The following is an 18,914-nucleotide window of genomic DNA, read 5'->3' as shown; positions in this document are numbered from 1 at the left end:
GCTAGTGGCCTGGGGAGAGCAGCAGAAGATGGCCCAAGTGTCTGGGGCCTTGCCACCCAGGTGGGAAACTCAGATGAAGCTCCTGACTCCTAGTGTCAGCTTGGTCCAGCACTGGGTGCTATGACCATCTGGGGAATGAACCAGTAGATCAAAGATACTCTTTCTCTCTAACTCTGACATTCAAAATAAATTAAAGCCTTTTTTTTAAAAGAAAAAACTACATTGGTACATATTTGTAATATTTGTTCCAAGAGAAATACTATCTTGCCCTTTTAAAATATTGTGTCTGTATGAATACTCAGTGCTTGATGTCTTTTTCAAATCACCACTCTACACCCAGATTATTTCTTCGAGATAAACCCAATGATATTAGTAATCCTTTAGCCTTGAGAATTGCCCCAGGCTACAGCAGGGAAGGCTTTCCAGCTCTCAGTGTCTGGTGCTTTTCATCACTCTGCATGATCCTTACAGGACAGGGAGTTCAGCTGAATCTCTCTTTCAGCATATGCTTCTGCAGTCATTGGTTTGTACGAGGAAAAAGGAAATAGCAGCCAGAGGCATAAATTAAAGCAGGAAAAGTGAGTTAAATTATAGGTAAGAATAGACATCACAAAGCTACTGCAAATAATGGTAATTCTATATACATTTCTCATTCTGGTCTCTTGTAAAATTTCTACCTCTGCTACTATTACTATCTTCTATTCTTACCACGTATCTTTATTGGTGGCCTTTAAAGCACTAGGCAGTATTACGTTTGCACTCACGGGCAGAATTAAAGGTCTATTAAAAACACATGCCACACGGCCCATAAAACAAGAAACAAGCATTTGGTCTCTTTATAAGCTCCTACAATGTCAAAGACCCTCAGCTCTCTGGCATCCGGGAAATGTCAAACTCTACCACGAGCAAACGTAGCCTTCCCGTCCCGATTGAGAGGGGTTTTCAGGTGGAAACACGGAACTGGAGCTCAGTGACCCTGAGACTCTCCAGACTCTGCAGGGACCATGGTCTGCCATTCCAGAGAGAGGAGCGCTCCTACCGCAGCTGCAGCTGGGCAGACAGCCCCTGGACACAGGGTGGAATTTCTCTCACAGACTTTGCGTTGCTGTTACTACTGCTAGCAGACAAGCTGCAGACACTGAAATCCCCCAACACAGACACTCGTGTTAGGACAGCATGACCCTTCTTCTCGGACTTGCTCCGCCTCCCAACCAAGCTGTTGATGCCATCTATTTAATCTACATGTAGGGTGGGCTGGCAAGGAGCCCCCAAGAAAGACAGATCCCAAAGAAGATTGCTTTTGTGTTCTTTGGAACAGAACCAAAAAGGGGGATAAAATTAAAAAAAAAAAAAAAAACACCTCACTTTAGAACAAAAGATTCCTGGGAGAAAAAGTGCTTGTAAAATGCTATTTTTTTATTGACTTATAATATCTTGGAAAAATAGCTCTCAGCTGCAAGAAATCACCCAAGCTCCGTGAGGTGACGTCATATGTGTTCAGCGGATATTCCTTCTGCTGCTTTCCTGGAGACACAATGTTTTGGGGCTGTCATCTAGTTTTCCCTGGACAATGGTCACGTTCCCTTTCCATTTCTCCTTCATTAAAAGTAATTACGATTTCCTTTCTGGATGATTTGGGGAGATGATGACATCAAGATGGAGATGTTTCAGTATGTCAGAAGAGAGAGGATGAAAGAGTAGAGGAGGGGGGGAAGGGAAGTGGGGGGAGAGGAGAGGGAAGGAATGGGAAAAGAAAGAGAATTAGAGACTAAGCCTACACATAACCCAAGGTATCAGTGAAGAAAAGTCGCACACGTTCTCTGTTCCTATTCCAGGGCTCCGATTAAAATTTGGAAGCCAGTAACTTGACAGTTTTCTCTGTCCTCCTCCCTCCCTTTTCCCCAATGCCCTGTTCTTGGCATGGCTTATTTGGGCTATCTCTGTGTTACTGGCTTCTCTGTCTGTCCTCTCTCAACCCAGCAGTTCTGCTCATTTCCCTTGAGTGCCCTCTGAGAGGCCTCCTCCTCCACCACCAGCCTCACTGGCTGGTTCTACTCATCTCCCTATTCTTCCTTGCCCGATTCTCTCCCCAGTCACATAGAACCCTTCCAGATGGGAGTGTTTACACCATGATGGTAGCAAAATGGGCGTGGTCACTCCGACTCCTGACCTCCACAGAAATATACATAGCAGTCGGCAAGTGTAAGAGAATGCATTGTAAAAATCTGGAAACAGTCAGTATTTGAATTGACTGAGGGAAGTCTTATTTTGCTGAAAACAAATAATGGTGCCCAGGTTGTTCTCCAAACAAAGAGAGTAAGAGAATAGAGATTAGAGTGTCTGCTTTACAAGCAGAAAGCCCTGCCTATTGTAACACAGGGACACGGGTCTAATCAGAGCTAGTGAAGATAAATGTCTTAGCTTCTCCACTACTGTGACCAGGCTCAGATGTAGAGTGGGCAGATTTGATGCTGTTCTTAAATTCATCTTGCTTCAGAAATGATTGATCAAGAGATAAACTGCCATTCGAACAAGCTTAATCTTCAAGGTAGGGGGTGAAATGGCATATATAAGTGCAGTAAAATGCATATGGGTGATGAACTGACCATGAACGTGCAATTAAAGGTGATGAGCTGCATGACTCTGCATAATTTCTTCCAGTCTCTACCTTACATTCTTCGCACTCTAGAGAGAGATACTCGTCCTACGCTTCTCTGAAGAATTCTGATGAACCAAAGGTACATCTTGATTTATATAAGAAGATAAAAAGTGTCCCAGAAACAAGCTCTCTTTGAAGCTGACCTATCAAGTTGTTCTGTCCATTGCTCTGTGTTTTTGACGTGGCCCTGTAAGGAGGCACACCAGCTTACAACTCCACAGGGGTGGCCTGCTGGATTGAGGTCAGCTGCTGCCTGATCTCCAGTACATCATGTTTCTTGGTCTACTAGATTCAGTGCATCCACTCTGATTCCGGCCATGCTGGCCTGACTGCTAACCCCAGCCACACCACATCCCCTAAGTGCACATACAAGCACCAACTTGTGTTGAGTTTCTAAGTAAAAGAGCAGAAAAAATAACTATGCTTGACTATATTAGTCAGTTCACTAACTCCTTCAGAGACTGATAGAAGTAATTCAAGAGAGGAGCCAGGGGCAACTGTTTAGCAGTTGAAACATCCATTAAGATACCTACGTTCCTTAGGAGAGTACCTGGGTTCAATTCCTTACTCTGGCTCCTGACTCCAGCTTCCTGCTAATGCAAACACTGGGAGGCAGTGTGGAAGACGCAAATAGTTGGCTCCCTGCCATCCATCCATGCACTGAATTCCAAGTTTCTGACTCTAGTCCAGCCCAGCTCTGGAAATTATAAGCACTTGAGGAGAGAACAAGCAGAGAGGAGCTCATTCTGTCTACCTCTGTTTCTTTGCCTCTAAGGGAAAGACTAAGAGGTCTGAAGGAAGCTGAACTGGTCTAAGAAACTGGCATGTTGAACAGCAGCAGATGCATGATCAATGTGCAGCCTGTGTGTGCAACCCCTGACACACCTGCCAAAGTCAAAGCACGGCCCCCCAGAGGAGGACCCTGACTGTGCTCCAAGGCTGAGTACTCTCACAGAAGGAACTTGTGCCCAAACTGCAGGAATAGGTTTGCTTATAGCTAAACCTGCTTGCTATTACTGTTAGTCCTGGTTCTGCACCCAGAAGACTCTGCCACCCCCATTCCCTGCTACTCTGTGCTTCCTCCTCCTAATGAACATCCCCTTTGATGTGCTCCCCTGGCCCTCACACTGTGCCCACACCTTAGAGCTTGTAGGCCCCCAGAAACACCAACTAGCAGTTCCTGGCTGCCCAGTGCAACTCTGCTCCTGTCAAATTCCTCCTTCTTGTAGGCACATGACCCTCGGTCTCATCACCATGCGCTTTCCACTTCCTTTTATTGCCCTGTCCTGGTTCCTCCATATACACCAAGGGCTTCAGCACAGGGCTGCAGTCTCCTCCTTTACACAGCTCCTGCTAGGAAATTTCAACATTTATGTGAAACCTCACTAAAACCACAGTGTTCCTGACTCCTTTCCTCGGGCACCCACAGTCACTCCCCTCTGGCCACCTGTAGTCATTGCAGCCCTTACTCGGGGTCATTACTCTTCATTTCTGATCTCCAGTTCCACTTGTCTAGACTTTTACATGTGTATGGATGGCCACGTCCTCTCCAGGGACGATGTGGAATGTTCAGTATTCTTTTCCTTCCTCCTCAGCTCAATATCATGTTCCCTTGAGTCTTGGTAGATGATCATGGATCCTTCTTTGATTATAAAATTGAGGCAATTCATCATAAACTCTATCACCCCTCCCTCCTACATGCCTACAGATATGCACTTTAACTTATTTATTTTCTCCCCTATATTTTTTTTTTACTTATATTTCCTCTGGTCCCATAGGAGGAGGCTTTCTCAGCAAATCACAACTAACAGCCTCACTTTTTCCTTCATTCTTTCCAATCCAAACTTCTTAAAAGAATAATTTTCTCATCTCCCATTCACTTATTTTTTCCATGTATCCCCTAATCCTATTATAACATGGTTTTCAACTGCACCACTTTATCAAACTTTCTTTCATTAAAGTTGTCAATGGCCTCTTAATTTTGCCTTCCCACAATTTTTTTTTAAATGTTGTCACCCCTTTCTTGGAAATTTTTGTTGCATTTTTATGACATCAGCTACTTTGTCTTTCTTAAAGCTCTGTTTCCTTTGCTGTCACTGCATATTCTTTCCCGTTTCTCCTACTGAGTTTGACACGGACTGTCCTCTCCCCTCTTCTAATCCCTGCAACACATTTCCCATGGGCTCACTCTAGAATCATACTCCACATTCACCAGTGGGAACTCCCCTATTCTTAAACTTTGAAATATCTTTACTATTTCCACAGCCCCCAAATATTTATATATGTATCTAGTCCCACGTTTCCCCCACCATGGATTCTTGTTTCCCTCTGAAATTGGAGACCTCTCCTTGGCTTACCAAAATACAAGCTGAAGTCAACATGCCAATGTAGTGGGTGGTTCTACATTAGCACAAGATAATTCAGACACAGAGAATTGCATTGCACCTGAAATCGTGGTTCAGGTGACAAACCTGTGGTCATCTTTTGCCATGAGCAGGTGTGCATGAAGGGTTGTATCTGGTTAAATTCAGAAGACTGCTGTGCCTGTGTTCATGGAAAGGGCAAGGGAAGAAACATGATGGTATTTTGAGCCCTACCTGATTTTACAGACTGGATTTTAAGCTCCTTAAGAAGCAGCTAAGAGAATTCTTCATAAGACTATTTGTGAACCCAGGACACACAAGCAATTATGCTTTAAGAATCAACAATAAACATAGAGCCAACTGAGGATAAGGGCCACTACACTCATTTCTGGCAAGAATTGAGAGACATCAACCCCCTGATGGAACTTGAAAGCTTTGCAGTCTTGAGTTACATTAATGTCAGCTTTTGGGACTGGCGCTGTGGCATAGTGGGTAAAGCCATTGCCTGCAGTGCCGGCAGCCCACGTGGGTGCCGGTTTGAGTCCTGGCTGCTCCACTTCCAATCCAGCTTGTGGCCAATTGGGGGATGAACTAGCGGATGGAAGACCTCTCTCTCTCTCTCTCTCTTTCTCTCTCTCTCTCTCTTTGCCTCTCCTTCTTTCTCTGTTTAACTCTAATTTTCAAATAATAAATCTTTAAAATAAAAAGTCAGCTCCTGATGGGCCAGTTTCTCCTCGGAGAAATATTGAGTGCAGAACCATCTGGAGACGCTGAGTGTCAGTGCACAGGTGAATGGCCATTGTTGATGTTCAATGGCAAACAGCAAGAAAACTGCAGAAGCTGGAGGGCATGAACTGCCCTGCTGGAGGATCCCAGAAACACTAAGGAAAGGAGATACTGTATACCTATGCATTGGGCTAATATAACTTGATTGTTCATATAGCGTGATCTCATTCATGCCCCAAGCTGAATGGATGGGGGATACCCAGATTATCTTAAATATTAAACTACCAGTCCTACCCACAGCCACTTCTCCTCCAAAAGATCTCTCTCTGAATTATGCCATCTGTATAACCCCTTCACCCATGAGCACCTCCCTTCACCCCACTTCCTTAGTAGAGTCACCCACCTGCTACCAGCCCTGGGAAGGAGAGACACGTAGGATTATTATCTCCTGTCTGGAGGCCACGCAATAGGCCAACAGCATCACTGACTAGACATCTTCAAACAAGAATATATTTGGGCCAGTGCCGCGGCTCAATAGGCTAATCCTCCGCCTGTGGCGCCGGCACACCGGGTTCTAGTCCCGGTCGGGGTGACGGATTCTGTCCCGGTTGCCCCTCTTCCAGGCCAGCTCTCTGCTGTGGCCCGGGAGTGCAATGGAGGATGGCCCAAGTGCTTGGGCCCTGCACCCACATGGGAGACCAGGAGAAGCACCTGGCTCCTGCCTTCGGATCAGAGCGGTGCGCTGGCCGCAGCGTGCCAGCCGTGGCGGCCATTGGAGGGTGAACCATCGGCAAAAGGAAGACCTTTCTCTCTGTCTCTCTCTCTCTCACTGTCCACTCTGCCTGTCAAAAAAAAAAAAAAGAATATATTTGTTTTTCACTATCAAAATATGGAGAACCTGTCAAGACTTGACACACCCAAAATATTACTCACTTTTGCTGATTCACATGAGAATAAATGCTACTACAAGTGAAAAAGAATGTTTCACTAGAAATGTTTTAGTGTCAAAATAACTTGAGGTTGAAATAAAACAAGTAACTGGAGACTGCAAGGACTTCAAGGCTAACATCTTACTATCTTCTATGGTAGACAGAATAACGTCCCCAAAGATGTCCATGTCCTAATTCCTGGGACTTGGAAATATTTTACCTTACAGGGCAAAACGGACTTTGAAAATGTGACTGAAAACCCAGGTGTTGAGATTGTGGAGATTGTTCTGGATTATCGAATTTAATCTAAGTGCATGAGTTCTTAAAAGCAGACATTGACGTTGGTGTTGTAGCATAGTGGGTAAGGCTCTCACCTGCAATGCCAGCAACCCATATGTGTGCCGGTTTGACTTCTAGCTGCTCTGCTCCCAATCCAGCTTACTCCAAGCTAATGGCCTAGCTACAGCAGTGGAAAATGGCCCCAAGTACCTGAGCCCTTGACACCACATGGGAGACCCAGATGAAACTCCTGGCTCCCTCAGCCTGGCCCGGTGTTGGCTGTTGCATAACTGAGTGAACCAGCAAAAGGAAGATTCTCTTTCTCTCTCTCTCTCTCTCTCTCTCTCTCTCTCTCTCTCTCTCTCTCTCCCCCTCCCTCTACTCTGCCATTCTAATAAATAAACCTTTTTTTTTAAAAAAAAGAAAGCAAAGCAATTTCCTGCCTGTGGTCAGAGAGAGGTGGTGATGGAAACAGGAGCAGGTGCAGGAGGCCACCAGCCAAGGAGAGTGAGCGATTTCTAGAAATTGGAAAAGCAGAGAAACGGCTTCCCTTCTGGAGCTCCCAGGATGGTGCACAGCCCTGTGGGAACCCGCATCACCTAGTGAGACTCATGTCAACTCTGACCTACAAAACTGAAAGATAATAAACACACGTTGTCTCGAGTCAGTACATGGTGGCAACTTGTTCCCACAGTAGTAGAAAGCTGATACGTCTCCTTTCACTTCAACATAATATCCTTGAAAATAAGAGCCTAAAGGGAGTGGACATCTGGCTTCACAAGAGGATATCAAAAGAAAGGATCTGTTTCCAAAGACCCTGTCCTGTGGCCCCAGAATGCTGGGCTCAGAGAGAGGACAAGAGTACATTCCACCATTTTAGTTCTTGGCAGTATCTTGGCTACCATTTCAAGAGACTGTACAGTGCAGTTTATCTATAGCTCATCTGGATGGAGAAGGTAAAAATACTCACAAAACTCGTTAGACCCAGATATCACAGGAGGACACAATACAAGGCACAAATAAGAAAGGCATTTTGAGAAAAAATGATCAAACCCTTGGGACCACGGGCTCTCAAGCCCCACCTCTTTTACTCACTGGCCAGGTGGCACTGGCAAGCTCCCTACCATCCTTAAACCTTTGTTTCCTCATCTGTAAAATGAGAACTTGTTATAATTATTGGGAGGAAAAACAGTAACATGCAATGTGACATATAAACATTCAATACACTGCTATGAATGGCAATGTGTGTGGCTTTAGGTGTTTACTTAGCCATCCACAGATCTCAGAAAATGATAGGAATGCAAAGTCTGAAAGACTGTGGAGAGTTAGTCACAGATGGCATCTAAGGGAAGGCATACATTGCTTAAAGGAAGCTAATGAAATGGAAGAGAGGCAACGGCACAGTGCAAAAAGGCCGAGAACACACTTACGTCCAAGATCTGAAGTACCTCCAGGATGGGAACCTTTTAATGAAAATAAAATAGAGATGAAACTTCTCGGCAAAAGCTACGGTTGAGCTGTCCAAACAGTAGTGCTTATACCTCCCAAAGCAGGTTCCAAAGCTGAACCACAGAACAGATATCGTGATGAGTGAGAGCTTCCAGGGAGAACAGCTCTGCCAGAGGGCAGATTCTGCTAATATCAGTAGCGGCCCTTCTCATAAACACTTTTGTGGACTCTCAAAAACTTCAGGAAATGAAAAAGAGATATGATAGCTTGATTTCCATTCTCATGAATAAGAACTAGCTGGTTTCATGGAGTGAATGAGTTCCTTCAATGAAAGAAATCATGATGTTTCAGTATATGCAATAGCCAAGACTAACCACACCGACTCAAGCTCTAGCAAATCAGGTTCCCCCAAAAAAGAGGAAGGAGCCCACCGCCTGGGATTGCCAAGGGCAGCATGGCCCCTGTAGGTAGAAGAATATAAGTTTTAAAAGCCACATTATAGGCCGGTGCCACAGCTCAATAGGCTAATCTTCTGCCTGCGGCGCCAGCACACCGGGTTCTAATCCCAGTCGGGGTGCCGGATTCTGTCCCGGTTGCTCATCCTCCAGTCCAGCTCTCTGCTGTGGCCCGAGAGTGCAGTGGAGGATGGCCCAAGTGCTTGGGCCCTGCACCCGCATGGGAGACCAGAGAAGCACCTGGCTCCTGGCTTCGGATCAGCATGGTGCGCCAGCTGCAGCAGCCATTGGGGGGTGAACCAACGGAAAAGGAAGACCTTTCTCTCTGTCTCTCTCTCTCTCTCTCACTGTCCACTCTGCCTGTCAAAAAAAAAAAAAAAACACATTATACTTATTTGGTCTGAATAAAGTAGATAGGAGATACAAAGTCTCAAAAAGAACCATGTTCTGTAAAGGAATTCAGTGTTGAGTCAAAATGTTAAGAGAACATATGTAGACTTTGGAAGGAAGAAATGCACAAAATGGTTTAAAAAAATAAGAGAAAAAAAAGATAAGCCTTGGAACCAGTATCAACATGGAAAAAACTGCAAGTGATAAACTTTAAAATATATATTCTTCAGTCTAGTAAGCAAAGCAGGAAGACACTGTAGTGACAGAGGAGACAAAAGGAAGGAAAAACTGAACCCTGAGTAGTTGGCCTTGCTACCAGCATAGATAATAAAGTGGAAACACACTCAATAATTCAATAATTCCTTTACCTGACAACCATTTATTCTCTCTGAGGAATGGCAGTTAGCATAATTAAGTTGGTTCCAAATATAAGCCATATTGCTTCATTTGCTCATATAAATCTCAAACAGCCTTATGAAGTTAGCACAGCTGTTTTATTTTAGATTGGAAGCTAAGGCTCAGGTGGCATTGTGGTGTAGCATCCCATATTAGAGCTACGGTCCCAGCTGCTCCACTTCCAATCCAGCTCCCTGTTAATGTGCCAGGAAGGTAGAAAATGATGTCCCAAAACTTGGGCCCCTGCTACCATGTGGGAGACTCTGATGGATTCCCAGGATCCTGGCTTCAGCCTGGCCTAGTCCTGGCCATTAGAGACATTTGGGAAATGAGCCAGTAGATGTAAGATCTTTCTCCCTCTTTCTCTGTCTCTTTGTCTTTCAAACACATCTTTTTCTTTTACATAGATGCAATATCTTACCCAAAACTACACAGCTTGTAAGTTTTACATTCCCCTAACTCCAAAGCATATGTTCTTTCTTCAGTTCTAAATCGGGCTCCCTATTATCTGTGAGTCATTATGTTGGGTCCTAGCATGAAAAGATGTTAAGATATGACTGTTGCTTTCAAGAAGTTTGGTCTAATGAGTAGGCTAATCATGTAAACATGGTGTAGGCTGGGCGGAGGGTTGGGTGGAACATATCACTATGTTCCTGAATCTGATATATAGGAAATACATGCAATTTGTATATCTTACATAAAATTTTAAAAAATAATTAAAAACACAAGGTCTAGAATGCTTTTACCTCATGATTAAATTTACTCCTAAATATTTTAATTTTTTGGTAGTTATCATAAAGGGATTGCTTTCTTGATTTCTGTTTTTTTCTAGTTCATTTGTATCTACCCATTCTGAAAACGAGTAGGCTGAAGAGCTATCTGCACTCCCACATTTACTGCAGCACTGTTCACAACAGTGAAGACATGAAATCAATCTAAGTGCCCATTGATGAATGAATGGATAAAGAAATGATGTTTATATACATACACACCCGTATATATGTATATTTATATGACATAGTACTATTCAAACTTTAAAAAATTAAACCCCATCATTTGAAGCAACATGGATGGAACTGGAGGACATTATGTTAAGTGAGATAAGTCAGGCATAGAAAAACAAATACTGCACTTTCTCATTTATATGTGGAAGCTCAAATAGTTGAAGTTATGGAAATAGAGAGTAGAATAGTGGTTACCAGAGTCTTGGGGTAGGGGGACTTGAGAGAAAGGGGTTGGTGATTCTATGGTTGACAGGCACTAGGGTGCAGTTGGATAGGGGCTTTAAGAGGTGATTATAGGGTCAGGGTTGTGTTGTGAAAGGTTAAGCCACTATTGGCAATGCCAACATCTAATATGAGTACCTGTTGAGTCACAGCTACTCCACTTCTGATCCAACTCCTTGTTAATACACCTGGGAAAGCAGGAGAAAGTGCCCCAGGTACTTGGGCTTCTACCACCCACATGGGAGGACTGCATGGCATACCAGGCTCAGGGTTTCAGCCTGGCCCAGCCTCAATTGTCGTAGACATTTGGGGAATGAATCAGCAGATGGAAGATCTGTGTGTGTGTGTGTGTGTTTGTGTGTGTGTGTCTCCTTCCTTCTATCTGTAACTCTGCCTTTCAAATAAATAAATAAATCTTTTTTTTAAAGAGGTGATTGAGGCATAAGGACTCCTCCCACGTAAGCGGGATCAATGCCCCTGTAACAGAAGCTTCATAGAGGGCTCAGCTCAATTCCCTTATACCTTCTACCACATGAGGACACAGTATTCCTTTCCTAGCAGGCTAAAGCAGCAAGGTGCCATCTTAGCGTAGAAGGTCAGGCAGCCACATCTTCCAGCACCTTAATCTTAAACTTCCTGGCCACCAAAACTGCAAGAAAGTAAATTGCTGACCTTTATTAATTGCTCAGTCTCTGGTATTTTGCTATGGCAAAATAAACTAACAAACTGAGACAACCTCCAACACATTACTGATTTTAAAAGTCAAACAGTATAAAAGTAAATGTGATGTAATCCTATTTATTTAAAGCTACACATATGTCAATCCAAATATCTAGACTTCTAGAAGGAGTTGAGAAAATCTGTGTTACTTGGAGCACTTTTTTTCTGATTTGCACATTCTGTATTTTTTCATATTGCATAGTTTTACAGAAACATAAGTATAAATTATACACACATGTATGGGACCCCTAAAAAGTTTATAGAAGAGTCCATTGTTGAGCTGCAGCGGGTCAAGCCACCACCTGTGATGCTGCGTCCATATGAGTGCCAGTTCATGTCCCAGCTGCTACATATTTGATGCAGCTCCCTGCTAGTGGTCTGGGAAAGAAGTGGAAGATGGCCAAGTATTTGGGTTCCTGATTCCCATGTGGGAGATGTGGAAGAAGCGCTTGGCTCCAGCCTTTGGCCATTGCAGCCATCTGGAGAGTGAACCAGCAGATAGAAGATCTCTCTCTTCCTCTGTCTCTTTCTCTCTGTAACTCCTTTCAAAATAAATATATAAAATCTTAAAAGAAATAAATCCATAAGAAGTTTATGGAAAATTAATATTGTAGAAACTAAGCACAGATTTTTAAAATTTCTGCAGCAAAATAAACTTAGTTTAATTTTCAAGAGAGATCTATGTATTTGAAAGGCAAAGTAACTGAGGAGAGACACAAAGAGAAAAAGAAAGAGCTTCCATCCACCGGTTTACTCCCGAGATGAACGTTACAACCAGTCTGGGCCAGGCTGAAGTCAGGAGCCTAGAGCTCCATCTGTGTCTCCATGGAGGTGGCAGGGGCTTAGGACTTGGCCCGTGATCTGCTATGTTCCTAGCCTAAGCAGTGAGCTGGATCAGAAGCAGAGCAGCTGAAACTCCAACTGGCACTCTGCTGTGAGATGCTGGAGTCTCAAGCAATGGCTTAATGCACTGTTCCAAGCCAACCCCTAGTTCAACTTTAGGAAAAACCCATATATATGTATACATATAACTCAGAGCATTCCTTTCTTCATTAGGTGGACATTTTTTTTTCAAAAACCAAGTATTACACCTTTCTCAGCCTGACAGGAACTTAGTACATCACCTGGTATACTATCAAGTGTTTACTCAATCTTAGTTGACTACATTGATAGTGAAGTTGTACTAACAGAACATAGAGCAGACAATACCCCACTCTTCCCCTCTCCCAAGTTTACCAGTACTGCCTCTGTTGTAGAATCCCATTAAGTCACAGGGTCCCATTATATCTGAAAATGCTGAACTTCAACAAGCAGTATATAAGACTGAGCAGCAACAGGGGACAAGAGTACATCCGACATCCCCCTCCTTGTCTTCAACAACTCTGCACGGTGAGTAAAGGCAGAGTGGGTTCTTGATAAACTCTTGTGGCCTGAGTGGGAATAGGCAATGTGATTCCACAGGCATTACACTGGGTTAAAAATAGCAAGTTTTTCCCCGGAGGAGTGGCCCTTGTGGGTAACTGGAGCGGATACGATGTGTTTCAGCTAATGGTAAAAATTCGTGAAGTCACTTGGTATTTTAGTCATTCTCGTCTTTGTTTTCTCTACTCCTAAAGCTCTTTCCCCATTATTTTAGAACACTTTAAAAGATTTTCTTCAACTCCTGTTTGCTGGCAAAGTATTCTTTCTGTAATATGTCTCTTACACACACACACCCCTTCCCTAAGTCAATTATTTTTGACAATAGACATGCACCAAATTGAGCTTCATTCTTAATGAAGGGAATTCTTAAATGCGGGAAAACCAATGGATTACATAAGAATTTCGGTGATTAAAAATCTTTACACTTTCATTCCACTAATTCAGAAAGCATTTGCTGAACAGCTACAAAGTCTCAGTCCCTGTTTAGAACATCCAGGAAATTGCTGAACAATCCTGGACAGCATCAGCATTCCTACCCTTACAGAGGGTGTGGTCCAATAGCGGAGGTGACCAGGAGCAGTGCTCAGCAGGTGCTCTGGTTGGGAGGAAAAGGAAAAGATGCCATGAGAACTCATAGACAAGAGCACGTGACAGGGATTCGGTGTGTTACAGATGTCTTCTGAGAATTCACAGCCACATCAAGACCTAGCAGCCACAGGGGGGTGACCCAAGAGAGGTGGAGAGAAAAGATGAAGAGGTAGCCATTGGAAGCAAGTTCCAGGAGTCTGGGAAAGCCAGGGAAGTAGATCACGGGAACTGGTGGAGAGTAGGAAGACTGATGCTGATGAGATGGAGAGTGGCCGGATCCGGAGTTCTTTAAAGCAGAGAAGTGACATGATTAATTCACGTCTTTGAAAGATTAGTCTTGACAAAGTGTGGCACATGGATTGGAGGAGTGCGAGACAGGGGGCGGAGAAGTATGTGAAAAGCCTGTGGCAGAACTGGAGAAATATCTGCAGATAGAATCAAGAGAAATTGATGGTGAGTTGGATGAGGTGGAGTGAAGAAGAGAAGGAGTCCAAAATGGTTCCTGAGTTTTAGACCTGCATAATAGGGTAGATCAGTCCCCTAGGAGGTGGGAAACAGAAGAAGGGTCAGATTGGTGTGACAGTTTCAAGCTGATGGTAATTAAAGATGCTTAATAGTTACATATATATATATATATATATATATATATATATATAGTTCTGTAGATCTGAGCAGTATGTAGATTTAGAAAACGTCAGCATGTACAAAGAAAAAAGCTACAGACAAATGAAGTACTGTTGGGGACCGGCGCCGTGGCTCACTTGGTTAATCCTCCACCTGCAGCGCCGGCATCCCATATGGGCACTGGGTTCTAGTTCTGGTCGCTCCTCTTCCAGTCCAGCTCTCTGCTGTGGCCCAGGAGTGCAGTGGAGGATGGCCCAAGTGCTTGGGCTCTGCACCCGCATGGGAGACCAGGAAGAAGCACCTGGCTCCTGGCTTCAGATTGGTGCAGTGCCGGCTGTAGCAGCCATTTGGGGAGTGAACCAACAAAGGGAAGACCTTTCTCTGTCTCTCTCTCTCTCACTGTCTATAACTCTACCTGTCAAATAAATTAAAAAAAAAAGTGAAGTGCTGTCTTGCTGACTTCCTGGTACGTTCATTTAGCAAACACATGCTTAGGAAAGCAGCAAACAGAAAGAGAGAGCTCATTTTCAAAAACATATCCAACATTCAACATTATGCAACCTGAAAATCTAGAAGCAGACAATATTAGTTTTGCTCTGTTTTTAAAGTAAGTGTTTACATATTATGGAACAGTGAAGAGGCAGATCTTTTCTGAGGGTCTCAATGACCTAGGTCTGGCCAAAGACAAGCAAAGGGAAGGCACAGGACAAAGCCTAAGATTTTAGGGAATAGGCAGAAGGAAAGAAACTGGCAAAGAGGCCAGAGAAGAGCAACAAGAGGCAGGACCGAATCCAGCAGAGTCGGCATCTCCAAAGCCAGGCAAAGATCATTCCAGATGTTCCTGGCAAGTAAAGTAAAAGAACAGAAAAGTGTCCATCAGAAGAAGAAGCAAGGAAAAGGCTGCTCACGTTGACAAAAGCAACCTAGGAAGAACAGGAGAGACTGGAAGCAGATGGCAGGACAGAGTAAAGAGGAGAATCCCAGAGAAAGGGAAGAGGGCGAGGGGCGTCAGCATGGGGAGAGGATGGGAAGGTCTTTGTCGTCAGAGACTTAAGGGACACTAGATTGGCTGAATAAGAAGAAGCTGGAAAGAAGGGGAGAAGGAAGAGTGACAAAAGGGAGCAGATAACTGAGGGAGTGAGAAGCAGAACCCAGCAGGAGGCGGCCACCTCAGGAATGTGCTGGATCCCACTGGTGCCCTACCCAAGCAGGTGTCCTCCTCCCCAGTGCTGTGAGCTCCACTACTAACCCATCACTGCTGGACCACTCTGGAGAATTCTCTTAGCACCCGCACCCTTAGACCTGTTACATTATGCAGGTGACTGACAGGAGGATGAAACTTGAACCTTGATTCTTCTGACTCTGTTTCTTTCTCTAATCATAATATACTAATACCTCCAATGATAAAGTAACTATTTCTCAATATTGAATTCCTGGGGGAAATTTAAATAAAACCCAACTGTGGTATAAAAAAGATGATAAATGCAGAAAATCTGAATTTTCCAAGCCATATTTTACTCCTTTTTATGAAACAGAGTATGGAAGACAATTAGATGACAAAATATAAGCAGTTAAAAATATACTATTGGGAATGGTGTTGTAGCACAACGGGATAGGCCACCACCTGCATTGCCAGCATCCTCTATGTATACCAATTTGAGTCCCTGCTGCTCCACTTCCAATCCATTTCCCTGCTAATGTGCCTGGGAAAGCAGTGGGCGATGGCTCAAGTACTTGGGTTTCTGCACCCATGGGGGAGACCTGGATGGAGTTCTGCATTCCTGGGTTCAGTGTGGCCCAGTTCCAGCCATTGCAGCCACTTGGGTTGTGAACCAGCAGATGGAAGATCTCTCTCTCTCTCTTTCTCTCTCTCTCTCCCTCCCTCCCTCTCTTCCTCTCTGGGTGTGTCTTTCTCTCTGTAACACTGTCTTTTAAATGAATACATAAATCTTTTTTTAAAAAATCCTATCATTCACAGACCCCAGGACAAGTTCTATTGGCTATAAGGAAATAAAACACAGGTGGATTTCAATCCACAAACATACGTGGACCCTTCTAATAAGTGCTCACAAATTTCACAGAAGTAGCTTGAACCTGCAGCCACCATTCACTTATCATCATGCTTTAGGGGACTGATAGCTCCTAATTCTACTCCCCGCCCTGCTAAATGATCAGAAGCCCAAAGCGCCCACAGAGACAGTTAACATACGTGGATCCTGGTGAAGGCGTTAAGCTTTTCAGGGGAGAAAGTTTCTGTCTTTCGTATTGTCATTTGTAAACTTTGATCCTCTGCTAAAATCATGCCAGACCAGCTGAAAATTTTCAGCTTGTTGTGGTAGCAAAGGAAAGAGAATTACATCAGTGAACATAGAGGCGCCCACCATACCCTCCCCTTTCCACTGCCACCTCCCACTTTGTCCCTCATACCCTCCTCTCCTGAGAGCTAGTGCCCGGGAAGGCACACCCTTGCAGACACTGCCTTCCTTCCTTGTTCCGAAGGCTAGGGCCAGCATTCTATCTAGAGAGCACATTCCCTCCCCCTCTCTCGGTCCCTCTCCCACCCGCACAGCAATGTTTTGAAGCCATCTGAGGATCATTTGTTGGCTGAGTGGTCAGATCCAGACTATGGCCTAGTGATGACGCACACTCTTGTGGTCTTGCTGTTTACCATGGAGATTCTATTCCAGCTGGATTTCCCTTTTCCCAGGAAGCCTGGAGCTAAGCAAAATTTCTCCATTTTTCTCCATCCACCTCAGCACTCCCCACCAATCACTTCACTAGAAATATCCTCCAAAAGATCTCTGTGTGTGTGTACATGTGTGTGAGTTTAGAGCAGCAGTCTGCACGCTATGGACTGCAGTCAAATCCAGCATGTGATCGGCTTTGTAGGGCCTAGGAACTAAGGATGGTTTTACAGTTTGAGGCATGAGAAAAAAAGCAGAGAAAGAAAAAAAAAATGCAGCAGAGATCCAATGTCATTCATAGCCTGCAAATCCACAAAGCTGAACATATTTACTGTCTGGACATTTATAGAGAAGATTTGTCAACTCTTGCTCCATACCAAGGTGTGTTCCTAGAGCGTGGGTCTGAATTCAGACACATTTGGATTTACCATCTAGTCCTGCCATTTGCTAATTTTTTGGCCTAGACATATTTTTTAGTCTCAATGAGCCTCTGTTTTCTCATCATCTTCTCATAAAGTAAGAGTTAACTCTCACAGTTGATGTGAGGAAAAAAACAGAATCATATAAAACACTTAGCGTAGAGCCTACTTACAGGAAAGGTAGAGTCAACAGATACTTAGTCATTGCTTTCGATTCAGTGAGGTCTAATACAGTTTATACGCTCATATAGCAAAAAATCAACACCCAACAAAAACAATGCACTTTCAGACCAACAGATGAACAATTTTCTTAATTCAAAGGATCATTTCTCTCTCCCAAAAAAAAAAAAAAAAAAAAGGAGGAAATGTCACAGTCATGGTTGTGTAAAATTAGAGATGAATAGGATAAATGCTTCCATATAAAACTGCAGAGTCCCTCGGTGGGAGAAGCCTTCAAAGCTACATTTTCTTCTTTAAACAACGATATAAGTGTGTATATATTTGATAGGTATACAGAGAAACAGAAACCCCACCCACTGATTGCTGCCTCAATTGCCCACAACAGCTGTGCTTGGCATAGGCTGAAGCAGAAATTCTGGAACGGAATCCAGGTCTCCCACATGGGAAGCAGGGATCCAACTACTGGAAGCATCATGTCTGCCTTCTAAGGTGCACATTAGCAGAGGGCTGGGAGTGGGAGCAGAGATGGAACTCCAACTCAGTTGCTCCCAAGTGGGTGCCGGTGTCCCGAGCAGCAGGCTAGCCGCTGTGACAAGCACCTGCCCTACAGCTGCTTGCACGTGTCTCCCTAAGTAGGGATCTAGCAGCAGTAGCCATCCCGCGACCTGCAGCTGTGCCCCCACTCCTCATACACACGGCGTCGCTGGCTCTTACCTATTCTACTACTGCTCCCAGCTCCATGGCTTTCACTCCGGCAGCGCCACCACAAGCCCTCAGTGTCTGCTGCCCAAATGCTGGGTAGAAGCGGTCCTCCGTCTTCTCCACAATTCCACCTTCCCAAATGAGTAGCTACCTAGCTGCTGGAGCAGTCCATCTGACAGCAGTCTTTTGTCACTCTCTGACTCGTCAGTATCAAGGAACTATGGCCCCTCTCTTTTTGCCTGTGTTATTCTTTCCACCTAATCCTTTATAAATTATAAAAATACTGCATGCCTGTCTTAAGTGAGAATACAAAAAAAGTATAAAAAATTACTTAGGAGCCAAATTATCATCTCTTAGAGGTACTGGTATGATTATGTATTTGTTTCTATTGTTTTTTTCTGTGTGCTTAGCCACATAATAATTTACATAATTGGTGACAATTGTCATTAACTGGTGACATTATCTCTTTGGATCTTCAGTAATTGCTATTTTATCAGTTTTTTGAACTGCATGAATTCATTTCATTCAACCAAATATGCAATCAAGTATCCTTTGTAACTATTGCCATTTAAATAGAAATAAACCACAGATAACTAACAATGATGTCTTCCTCAGTCATTTATACTTTAGGGCAAAATACTTTTCCATATTATTCAGAGGTATTCCTGTAGAGCAAAAGACATCTTGGACACTTGGCGCATTC

The 18,914-nt window shown here is 43.9% G+C and overlaps 1 protein-coding gene across 2 annotated transcripts in view; it reads right to left on the bottom strand.

Moving 5' to 3' along the window:
* Nucleotides 1-18,914, bottom strand: part of PAPPA2 (pappalysin 2) — a 280,635-nt gene that overhangs the window by 188,382 nt on the left and 73,339 nt on the right. The gene's annotated exons all lie outside the window — the stretch shown is intronic.

The sequence above is a fragment of the Oryctolagus cuniculus genome, chromosome 7 (assembly GCF_051225735.1).
Source record: "Oryctolagus cuniculus isolate XC-2025 breed Fujian yellow rabbit chromosome 7, ASM5122573v1, whole genome shotgun sequence".
NCBI lineage: Eukaryota > Metazoa > Chordata > Mammalia > Lagomorpha > Leporidae > Oryctolagus > Oryctolagus cuniculus.
Note: the sequence above shows the minus strand (reverse complement) of the source record. Positions and strands in the feature narration are given on the sequence as shown.